We start from the raw sequence: 12,060 nt of genomic DNA on the forward strand, positions 1-12,060 counted from the left end.
ATGCTTTGTCCTGAGGCAGGCTTATGTAACAGCCTAGCCTGGCCAGGCAGGACGCTATTCTCAATCTCATTTTGTCGTGCCCCCCCCCCCCCATTGGGTCGTCCTCTCCCTTCCCCCACGGAGCTGTTGTTGGCTGGCTTCCTCAAGCTGCAGGTCTGAAATCGGACCCCTGCTATTCTCCCACCAATTGATTTAGTCTGATTGATTTAGTCTGCAGGTCTGTGTGGCGGGTAGCCCCTCCCACCACCCAGAGCCTGGGCTTGCATTGGAGACTGCCTTGGATTTTTGAGGAAATGTTGGCTGCTAGTGTGCTAGGGCTCCTGTGCTCCTGGTGTGACCTCTCAGCCTGTAGGTCCCAGTTCTGTATCTATACCTTTCCAAAGCATCCCTCCCGCTCCCACCTCACTTCTCAGCCCAACCCCTCTTCAGGCAGCCGGAAGGAAAGGTGCAGAGACGCTGTCTTCCTAACTGGTCTCCACAGTGCTGGTCACACTCCTGTGCTGAGCTCTACAGCAAACTCAACATCGTGTTTTCTGTCCTTTATAAGAAAACAGAGACTAGAGGTTGTCAGGCCACATCTGCCCTATAGGCAGAGTTTGTTTGCTCCATGCCAGATATCGAGCTAGCAGTCAGTAGGAGATTTTACAGTAGAAAGCACTTTTGGCTTTACCAGAAAAAAACGGGATAGCAAGCTGGACGTAGTGGTATATATGTGCTTTTAATTCCAGTATTTGGGAGGTAGAGATAGGATCAGGAGTTGAGCCAGCCTTGGTTACATGAGACCCGCCTCTCAGCTTGCCCTGTTCCCCATTAGAAGATTGAAAGCCTCAAGCCTGCGTTCTCCAGTGGCTCATGCTGGGTATGAGGCCTGTGCCCTTTACTTACCCCTGCCTTCACTTCATGTGCTTCATAATTTTGGACCCTAGAGACACCGTTGTTTGCCACCCTGTCCTTAAGGCAGGGGCTGCTTTCTCTCCTGCTTGGTAATGTGCTGCCTGCCTGTCTCCTGTGGCTCTTCATGGGCAGCGAGGGTGTAGACTTCTCCTGTCTGTGTCTTGGAAAAGTGCTCAGAACTCTGTATACAGAAGGAGCATAATAAATATATCCTGTGGGAATGAAGGCTGTCCTTTTGCAAGCTGTGAACCAGCCTGCCCTGGGCCCTAAGTTTCTTCCTCCAGACAGACTGGAGCTGCTGTGTGTTTGTTTGTTTGTTTACTTGCTTTTGTTTGTTTTGAGATAGGATCTCACTAGGTAGCCCAGGCTGCCCTGGAACTCACAGTGATCTTTTTGACAGGCCTTCCCAGTGAGTTATAAGCATGAACCATGTCTGGCTTTCTGATGTAGGGAGCAGCCTCTGAGAGTGCTACTTTGCACAGTCACAGCACATAGTGGGAGTCTTTTCCTTGCAGTAGTCCATCACATGCTCACAGAAGCTTGTGGGGCTCAGCAGTTCTCAGCTGTACCATGTAGAGGTCTGTCCCTGTGCATCCTGGGGCAAAGGGAAGGGTGGCAACCAGTGTGCACAGTTCAGTGTACACAGTTCAGTGTGCACAGTTCAGTGTGCACAGTTCAGTGTACACAGTTCAGTGTACACAGTTCTGTGTTTACATCACTAGGCTCTCCTGATTGCTTCATGCTGCTTTAGCCTTCAGCTCCTGTCTGTCTGTCCTTTCAAGGTTTATTGGACTTGTTTTTCCTTTATTTTTTTTTAAGATTTATTTATTTATTTTATGTATATAAATACATTGTCACTATCTTCAGACACACCAGAAGAGGGCCCCATCACAGATGGTTGTGAACCACCATGTGCTTGCTGAGAACTGAACTCAGGACATTTGGGAGAGCTTAACCTCTGAGCCATCTCTCCAGCCCCCTGGCTTTGTTTGTTTGTTGTTGTTTTTTCTGAGACAAGGTCTTAATTGTACAGTCCTGGATAGCTAGAACTTGCTATATAGATCAGGCTGGCCTTGAACTCACAGAGATCCACTTGCCTCTGCTCCAGAGAACTGGGATTAAGCTGTGGGCCTCCATGCCAATGAAGATGACAGTTTTTGAAAGTAGTCTTTGCTAATCAATCACAATTATTCTGTGGATATGAAAACTCTAGGAAACTTACAAAAACTGCCTATAGATTTCTGTTCCCTGCCTCTGTTCTAGGATATAGTCTTTCCCTTCCCAGAATATCCAGCCATGGAGAGCACTTTGAGCTTAGACTACGTGTTGAGCATTCACTCACTGTGTCATCGTACACAGAGCCCAGGACTGGTAGAGGACCTCAGAGTAACTTCAACAGGAACACCTCCTCTACCCCCACCACTGGGTTCTCTTTTACCCTCCGGGCCAGCACATAGGGCTCCTCCCTGTCTCTGTGGCTCTTCATGCTTCTTGAGCAACTCTTCAAGGATAGCACATTAGGCAGGTTTGTGAGGTGGGGTAAAGGCCCAGAGGGTTTCCCTTCACATGGGTTGGCAGCTCAGAAGACAGGTACACTAAGAGAGGTGTGCTTTGTCTGATCCAGAGATGGCAGCTCGTCTCTTATCAGATAGGTACTAGGCCTCTGCTCTCAGGCCTTGTAAGAAATGACTGGTCTGCTGAGGTCCTGTGGCACATAGGCTGAGACATTAAGTACAAAATGGAACAAGCCATTGACAGCTGAGAGAACTGAGGCTCTAAAGGGAGGAGGCTCTCTGAACGTTAGTATATGCAAATCTGGGCTGGAACCTCAGGTCTTCTTCTCACTCCAAGCCAGGCTTTGCGTCTGTCTTCATCTCCCTCCGCACAGTTTGTGGCAGATCACCCAGTGGAGACAATCAGCTGATTGTCTGAGGAGGAGAAGGTTGGGGCCTGGAAGACTGAGCAGGACCACAGTATCCTGGAGGCATGAAAGAGCCTGAGTATGTGAGTGACCCCTTAAATACCCTGCATCCTGTTTCTTGGGTTTCCCTTGCACGTCTCCGATGGGCCAGCTGTCTGTGTGCCCACTTCTGCCTGGCACTGCCTTTGTTCTTTCTTTTGAGAACAAAGCTAATTTCTGATAGTTTTCCTGCTGACAGAGAAGAAGGGCAGATAAGGCCCTGGCTTCCTCCTCTACCTGCTGAGAGCATTTGTGGGCTGTGGGGAGACCAGCAGCATGTGAAGACTGTGAAGACTCCTGACAGTCCAAGTGTCAGAACCTAGAGTTTCTCCCCAGGGGTCCAAAGGCTGTAGGCAGAGAGAAGTGGAACATAGAATCCAGTGGTCATCATTGGGAATTTGGCCAGAACTGGTCACATGAAAGCCTAGAGATTTTGCTAAGATCCAGGTGTGGTATCACCTTCAGGGCTCAGGGACTAGATATGTCTGACTAAGGGAGGCACTAGTCACATTCAACACATTTCACAAACATGTGCCTCGTTTAGGCCTTTTCTAGGAACTGACACAGTACACAGACTAGACCAAGTCTCTGTTTTCATGTCACACCACCAATGGGGCAGCACCAGCAAATCAGCACACACACTGTATGTGCTGAGTGGTGGGAAGTACCTAGGAGAAGAGCAAAGCTGGCCTGGGGGGAGCAGGTGGGTGTCTCAGGAGGGAGGAGCATGCCCGGCAGAGGGAGCACCAAGGCAGGGGTGGGGTGGCATGGGCATATGTGAGGAGCAGTGAGGCACCTGGGCAGGCAGTCTGTGGGAGGGAGGATGGGAAGGACTTCTTGTCTCTTAGGAGGGAGGACTGTGCTCTTTAAGTCTGTGTAAAGGGGAAGTGGCCAGAGGGCTTGGGGTGGAGGACTCACCTGCTTAGATTTTCATGCAGAGGGGGATCATGTGGCTACCTCCTGAAGAGGACAGGGGAAGGGTGCAGGATGAACTGCCAGAAGGTGACCATACTCTCCCCCAACCCCCATGAATGATGGTGGCTCAGTGGCAGGGAGGGGGGGCACTAGGAGTGCCTCTGGATTTATCTTGCAGGATGAGCTGACAGATTTGCTGAGGGATTAGCTGTGGGGGTGAGAGGAGAGTGTGGCTGGCTGGCGGTACCGGAAGGACATTGTTGACACTAACTGAGAAGACAGGGAGGGCTCAGAACAAGCAGGCTTAGAGAGAGAATTTCGATTTCTGGTCAGTTTTGTTGGGGTGTGGCACACACTGGTGGAAAGTGCCTGGGGGCCCTGAGTGTTGTCGGGTCATAAGATGTGCCCTGTCTTCCCCAGCTCCAAGAATCTGCTCTGAGACATGTGGTTTACCTCCCTCAGCTCTGTCTTCTCTTGACAAACCTGCCCTATCCTTCCTCCTGACAGTGGGCGACAGATCGTGGTGGAGGTCTCAAACCCTCTGTCTGGCATGCCTCATGGGAAGGAGTTTTGATTTTGGGCCTAGGGGCTTGGGGCGTGGGGGCCTCAGGCTCTGGCTTTCTGCGTTGCTTTAGCCTCCTCTGCACAGCAGTGTTGTTCCTGCCTCTGGTTCTCAGGGTAGCAGGAACGATTGAGGAAATAGCATAGTACCATGATTAAGAATCTAGGCCTACACAGAGAAACCCTGTCTCGAAAAACAAAACAAACAAACAAACAAAAGAATCTAGGCTTTACTCAGTCAAATGGACAGTGAATACATCCTCTGCTGCTGGGCTGTGAGACTTTGGGCAAATGAAAGAACCTCTCTGATCCTCTATTTTCTCACCTGTGTAAATGGGCCCATCCTAGCACCTGCTTCATAAGGGGTTACTTTGAAAGTTCCTGATAGACATGCAGAAAATGCTTCACAAAGATTTGACACCACGCCCAGTTAGAAGGAGCTGTTAGCAGCAATGACCCATGTGGTCCATCAGGATGAGGGGTTTTGCCTGCTAGGTTATGGATGCTGGGGCAGTTTTTCAAGCAAGGACACATTTACTTGATGTTTAATGGGGACAGCTGTAGGTGTTGAGATCTGGGATAGTGAGGTTCTGGGATGTGCCAGGGATTCCCTTTAGTAGCTAAGTAAAGTGAGGAGTGGGGAGGCAGGATGCTTAAGCAGAACCCGAGAAGGCCCCCTCGTCGTCATCTCCTTTTGCTCTATGAGTCTTGCTCAGAGTCTTAGCAACTTCTTGTTAACTTCTGCCCAGGTGAGACCAGGGCTGGCTTTGGCTCTGTACCTTCCCTAGCTGAGAGTCTTTGTGGCGTTGGCAGCACAGGTCTCAGGGAGAAGAGTGGTAATTATCCTTTCCTAGAGACTCTTTGTCTCTGCAGTTCAGTGGCCAGCCTTAGGGAAATGTGGGCGGGAGGCTTGGAGGGACTGGTGCCGCTGAAGTGACTTAAGGGCATTCCCGACATTGAGTTAGGTGTGCTGGTGCATACCTGTAGTGCTAAGTACTCTAGAGGCTGAGACAGGAGCATCACTTGATCCTAGGAGTCCAGATGTGGGTACCACAGCATTTGAGGTCCACCTAGGATTCGTAATAAGACCTTGACCAACAACAACAACAACAGTCAGGGCTGTAGACAGGGCTGGCTGTGGGGCAGGCTGGGCTGGAGTGGCATTCCTCTGTGTGCTTGGATGGGGCTGGCCTTGGCTCCTGGTCTGGGTCCAGGCAGGGTGGTGCCTGCTTCAGTGGGGCCATGGAGAGGTTGACAAGGAATGGAATGTGGCCCCCTAAGGACCCACAAACACTTCACTGCCCCTGGCATGCCAGTTGAACCCTGTGGTTCTGTAAGCCTTTTCCAGCAGTCAAGTTGTGCCAGGACAGCCAAGGACATTTCATTGTCCCTGGGGTGATACTGGGCAGTGCTTGTTTTCGCAGGGTCCAGGGGTCTTTAGGTACTCCAGCCACTTTCCTTAGTACCCGAGAAAATTGACGTCCAGAGAAAGCAAGACACTTAACCAAGATCTCACACAGCCTTCCCCTCACGTCTGTCACCTCCTTCTGTCCCTGTGTCCCTTGCTCAGACTCTTGGCCTGCTGCCCAGACAGACGTTTACATCAGCCTCCCTCTTGTGGCTCCCCACGAGCTTTGTTTGTCCTCCTGTTATCGTAATTTTGCCATGCCCTGCCAGGCGCTCACACTACTTGATATGTCTGACCTCTTGTCCCCTTCTAGTGTCTGCTAGCTATGGAGCCTCCTAGACAGTGCAGAGGTCTAGGCCTCAGGCTCTGGAGCTTTACAGCCTGGGTTTGGACCATTCAGCTCCTTTGTTAGTGTGTAGCCCAGGGCTCCTGGGAATGACAGCCCACCTGATGCCTCAGCATCCCTCTGCACGGTGAGATCAGGAGAGGCATGAGTGTGCAGGGCTGTTGGGGGATGGTCTGTTGAGATGACAGGTGCTGTGCTGGCAAGACATGAGTTCTCAGATGCGCTCATGGCTGTCACGAAAGCTGGTTGGCTTGTTGGCTTGGCAAGTTGAACGTCTGGTGGACTCAACACTGCACAGGGAGGCGGAGGAGTGTGCTGTGAGTTTACCATTTCCCGAGTGCTTTTAGGGGAAGTTATGTGTCTTTGGGAGTCCAGCTTCCTCCCTCTGGGGATGGGGGAAGAAATTCCTATTGTGTTTTTTTTTTTTTCCGAGCTGTCACGTGGTATTAAAGCAATGGTGTGAGGAAGTGTTATCTGTGTGTATATGGTTTTTAAATGGCCGGTGGTGGTTGGTGGCAGTGAGGACATTAACCACAATGGTAGACAGGTGGCTAGGTGGCAGACTGGACAATCTGCAGAGTTCTCAGTGCCCACATAAGACTCTCCACCCACCTGTTCCCAGCCACCTTGCACTTTAGTTTCAATATTATGTACTAGGAAATAGGTGAAGTGCAAAAATCTATGACATTTTCCAGGACCTAGTGGTGTTGGGGTAACCTGTGGCCAATGCCATAGTCAGGAATTAAAACCCAAGACAGGCACCAGTTTGAATGTCAGCTAAGTCTTTCCCCCACTGGGAGTTTGAGCAATTATTTTAAGTTCTGTGAGCCACAGTCCCCTCCTTTGTGAAGTTAGGCCCTGAAGATACAGAGGTTGGTATAGAGGAAGCAGTAGGGTTCTGGGCAGTGGCGAGCTGGGCCATTGTGTCTTTTGGGGACTAGGTGTAGGTCAGTGGTGCCTGTGCTTGAATCCTACAGTAGAGGGTCAAGAGAGTTCATGAGACCATCCAGTGCAATTTCTTTTAACAGATGAACAAAGAAAACCTAGAGAGAGGAGGTACTTGCCTGAGGTTCCAGGCCGGTTATTTCAAAGTTGGGCCTCCAGTGAGGCAGGGAGATAGATGTGTGGGCATGGAGGAACCACCCTTACCCACGGAGCCTATGCCAGGTGTCAACTGTTCCCACACCTTGCTTGCTTCACTGAGCAGGGCCCTGGGAGTACTGTGTGGTATAGGAATCAGCTTCAGCGCTCCTCATCTCCAGAGTCTTTGGGATACTTGGTGACGCCCAGAGTGCCCTGCCTGATCCCTTTCAAATGGATCCTGTCTGAAGTAGGTCAGGTGCACCCTTTGTTCCGGTCTCTGCCCTCTCTGCTAGATGTGCCTCCTAGTGACTGCATTGAGCCCCTCATGCCTCAGGTGTATTGGCAGCAGGCTCTTGTCATGGTGACAAGCTCCAGCAAGTCTGAAGGGACGGACTGCTTTCATGTGGGCCTTCAGGAAACATCCTCTGTCTCAGCAGGCCCCATGTTGTGCCCACCAGGCCTTTAGAAGATTAGGGGCTTCTGCCAGAATCATTGTAGCCTCTGGCTTTCCTCTGTACTGGCCTTAGGGCCTGCAGGCTTTTAGTGTCCCCAGGGTTCTGCCATGTTTTGGGCCGACTGGTTTTAGGGTACTCTTCTGCCTCACTGCTGCCCAAGTGTTTTTGTTTTTGTTTTGTTTTTGTAATATAGGATGATATCCACCTCTCTATCATCTTCCCCCAGCCTCCCAAGTGCTGGATCTGCAGATGACTTAAGAGGTGGCTAAGGCTATTCATCCCATGTAAGTGTTTCCATGGTTTATCTCCAACTGGCAGGGCCCCTGTCATGCTTGTGGTGTGACCTGAGAGACTATAAGGTTAGCCCAGTGTCCATCCTGGCACCCCAAGTGTGTGCACACAACTATGTGCACATTATCTTACTGTCTTTCTGCTTCCACTGATGCTCTTGGGCCTGAGCTTCTGCCATTAGGGAAATGCTGTGGTCTTTTTCTTTTTTGTGTGGAGGTGGTGGTCTTTAGAAAGCAAGTCCAAGTCCCTTTTCTGGTGGACTGTCTGACTGTTGGCTGCCATTAAGCCCTCCCTGGCCGGCCTGACCTTTCCAAGCTTACTATGTAACCAGAGCCAAGTTGCTGCTTCTCTCTGGGCCGTGGCTGTGTGAAAGAAAGCTTTGCAGCTCTAGCCTGTGTACACTCAAAGGGACTCTGACACCCTCCACACTTCTGCCAGTCACTTTTCTTCCTCCTTTGTGGGGCGGGACAATGGGAAGGGCCTGTCAGCTCAGCTAGGGCGGGGTCAGGAGCCAAACGCCACCGTCATGGATACTTTGACTTCCAGATGGTACCAAGACGGAATATCAGTCTTTCCTCTTTTTCTCAGAACAGGTAGGAAAACTGAGGCTGTGGGGAGGTGACACGGTAAGTCAAGTGCAGCAGGAACTTGGTTACACTTGCTGACTCTAAGGACTCCTCCTGCTTTTCTCTGCCACCTTTCCGGAGAGGGACCAGAGATGCCAGATGTTCCCAGGGTTGGGGACATGCTTTTCTGTTTGTATGGAGGGTACCTCCAGGTAGCTTCTACTTGCTTTGTGTGTGTGGGGGTACCTGTGCTTTGGGAGACCTCGGAAGTCCAGGAGTCCTGGCTGGCTGCCCCTCAAGAGAGGTGAGTGAACAGGAGGCTTCCTGGAACAAAGTTGTTGGTTCTGAGTGCCTTAGGGCCATCTCCTTTCCTCCTTCCTTCCCTCCCTCTTTTCCAGAAGGGAACTAGGCAGATAGTAATGCCATTTGTCTTGTGTGAAGTCAGTATGAGCCCTTGAGAGATGCAGCCAGATGCAGAGCTTCTGAGAAGCCACTGCCTGAAGCTCTGGTGGGCCCTGTCAGTCCCGCCCTGGTTCCCCTGTCTGTGATGGCCTTCTTGGCCCTCTTAACTATTGTCCTCAGTCTCCTGCCCTGTCTAGCTGTCTAGTCTGAATGTGTGTTAATGTGCAGCGTGTGTGTGTGTGTGTGTAGACCCACACATCTGGGGCCTGTGTACAGCAGGCTCCTGAGCCTGGCTTGGGTTCTGCCTGTCAATAGTCAGGAGGAGAAACAGGTTCCATGAGTGTCCAGGCAACATGGGCTCTCATAAAGGGAAGGGTGGATTGTTGAGGAGGATGAGAAATAAGAGACAGTGTTGAGAGATGTGAAGGGGAAGGGTTTAGCTCTATAGCTTCCTGGGATAGCTGGGGGGAGGAGGGCCAACAGCAACACCTGATGAGCAGGCAGACTCAGGAGCTGAAGATTTCCTTCAGGGTAAGTGGGGACCCTGGAGTGCTGAGTTATCAAGTACAAGGTGTTACACATGTCGTTTTAGTTCCATCAAAACAGAGTTGGGTATCCTAGTCATTGTTCTATTGCTAGGAAGAAACACCATGACCAAGGCAACTCTTTTTTTTTTTTTTTTTTTTTTAATTCTGAGTCAGGGTTTCTCTGTGTAGCCCTGGCTGTCCTCTGTAGACCAGGCTGGCCTCGAACTCAGAAATCCGCCTGCCTCTGCCTCTCAAGTGCTGGGATTAAAGGTGTGTGCCACTACTGCCCAGCATTGGCATTGGCTTTTGAAACCTCAAAACCCAACCCCCAGTGACACACTGCCTCCAATAAGACCACACCTTCTCCAGCAAGGCCCACCACCTACTCTTAATCGTCTCATACCGTTCCTCACCCTGGTAACTAAACATTCAACTGTATTATTAATCTTGAGATTTGTCAGAGAAGAAAAACAGTTTCACCTTTTTGGGTCAAATTTAAAGCAAGCTTTATTAAATGGTAAGTACTGAGCAACAGGTGGACTTTGGTCAGGACCATTCCCTAGATTTTCTCAGCCGAAATGCCCCCAAGACACATTGTGGTTTGAATAGCAATTACCCTCATAAATTCATGTGTTTGGATGTTTAGCTATAGGGAGTGGCACTGTTAGGAGGCGTGGCCTGGCTGGAGTTGGAGTAGGTGTGGCCTTGTTGGAGAAATTAAGTCATTGCAGAGGTGGGCTTTGAGGTTTCACATGCTCAGGCTACACTCAGTGTGACACACAGTCTTTCCTGGCTGTCTTTGAATTAAGATCTAGAACTCTCAGCTCAATCTCTAGCACCATGTCTGCTTGTGCACTGCTGTGTTTCCTGCCGTGATGATAGTGGACTAGACCTCTGAAACTGTAAGCCATCCCCAATTAAATGTTATCCTTTATAAGAGTTACCTTGGTAGTGTTGTCCCTTCATATCAATGAAATCTTAACTAAGACACATGTGCTACAGGAATTTATAAACAAACCTATAGGCCACCATACTTTCCACTGAGGCTTTTGTTACATTCCAAGAACTACAACTCCCAGCATTCCAGGAAATTATGTCGTTGGGCAGATGGGGCTTACAGGTTAACTTTGGGTGTTACTTTATGAACCTATGGGGTACTTATTCAATCCACCACACTGGCATGCCGAAGAGAAGGCCCCTGGAGATCCAAGTTGTTAACTTGGCTTTTGGTAGAGACTGGTCACAACCACCCAGAGTTTGTGAATCTGGGGAGAGTCTGCTAGCCACTGTCATAGCTTCTTTAAAAAGGTCCTAAATCCTCCTGCTCTGGTGTACACACTACGTCACTGGTGTGCAGTTGGGGAAACAGGCTCAGCAGAAGGGATTACCCAGATGTCTTCCTGCTTTGCTGTTCTTAGCTCTGACCTTCTGGTTGGTGGAGGGGATTGTGCCCTCTTATCCCCAAGTCTAACACCTGGGGAGGGCTGGGTGCTGATGTGGCTCACACATAGGTGTATATGGTGTTTCTCAAAGCTGTAGGGAATGCCTGTCAGCCTGGAGAGGAGAGACAGGAGGGGATGGCATTTCCGTTTTCCATGAAAGGAAAGCAGAACAGGGAAGTTCAAGGCTTAGATTGATCTCTACTGGGAACACATGACAAGGTGTCCTGCTTTGACGTGTATTCTTTTCCCTTCTGGTCTTTAGCATGAGACCTCTGACTAGACAGTGTGTGTGCATTTCATGTTTCTCAGTAGGGCTCCTCCCGGGGAGGGGGAGGGCAAGACTCGTCTGGCTGTGGCCCTGGCTGGAGAATGGCATGGAATGCTGAGCCGGGGCTCTAAGGACTTCATGAGTGGACTCATAAGTGGGCTGGAAGGGTCACTCTAGCTCCATGTCTGCTCAGCTGTGTGATCTTTAAGTCAGTCACTTTTGAGTCTGCATTTTCTTTCTATAAAGTACACACCTAGTGACCCCAGCAGTGTGGTGGGCACAGCAGGGGTACTCACCACAGCTCTGATAAGTTCCCTCTGGGTTAGTGGCTGTCAGTGGGGGTGAGAGTGGGGGGTTGTGTTATACTTGTAAATAAATGTTCTTTTCCTTTAAGATCGGATCTTTTCCTGTGATCAGAACCTAGGGAAAATAATTGGGATGGATTTCATGGTTTTAGTCATACTGGAGTGAGCAGAGAGCCTGTTTTTGGGAAGGTGTCTCTGGAGCATAGCTTGTCCTGCCTTGGCTTGTTATCCATAGAGCCCATCCCCCACCCACTGTTTGTTTGCTTGGTAAACCTTTTTTTCAGAGCTGGTACAGAGATAAATTTTCAACTCAGGCCCTGCTGGGAGTAAGACATTAGCCACCCACAGTCTTGGGCCTGCCTTTGCCTGCCAGGAGGAGACCTAGAACAACTTCCCAAGCTAAGCAGCAGGGTGAGCAGTGCTGTTTGGTGTGCTTGCTGATGGAGGGAGGGTTTGTGAGGCTCCTTCTGGAGGGAGTCCCTACATGTTGGACAGTGTAGAAAGAGTGGAGCCATCGTGTCGGGCACTGGGCAAACAGCGGTTGTCTCTAGTGAATTAGGCCACAGAGGAAGAGCCTGGGCTTGGCGCTGAGAACCTCTTGGACCTCAGTTCCTCATATAGACTGTCAGGGGAACAG

At 50.3% G+C, this 12,060-nt stretch overlaps 1 protein-coding gene across 6 annotated transcripts in view; it reads left to right on the top strand.

Moving 5' to 3' along the window:
• The window catches only part of Ndst1 (N-deacetylase and N-sulfotransferase 1), a 61,422-nt gene that overhangs the window by 10,842 nt on the left and 38,520 nt on the right, over window positions 1-12,060 (top strand). For 2 of the 6 annotated variants that reach the window (XM_028774306.1, XM_028774304.1), the window contains exon 1: window positions 2,734-2,898. The exons of 2 other annotated variants lie outside the window; for them this stretch is intronic. The gene's annotated coding sequence lies outside the window, so the exon portion shown is untranslated. Of the gene's footprint in view, window positions 1-2,733; window positions 2,899-11,777; window positions 11,835-12,060 lie in introns of those variants that run through there. 2 more of the 6 variants (XM_028774307.1, XM_028774305.1) reach the window with 2 other exon arrangements.

Source organism: Grammomys surdaster, unplaced genomic scaffold (assembly GCF_004785775.1).
Source record: "Grammomys surdaster isolate TR1022 unplaced genomic scaffold, NIH_TR_1.0 239, whole genome shotgun sequence".
In the NCBI taxonomy this organism is placed as follows: domain Eukaryota; kingdom Metazoa; phylum Chordata; class Mammalia; order Rodentia; family Muridae; genus Grammomys; species Grammomys surdaster.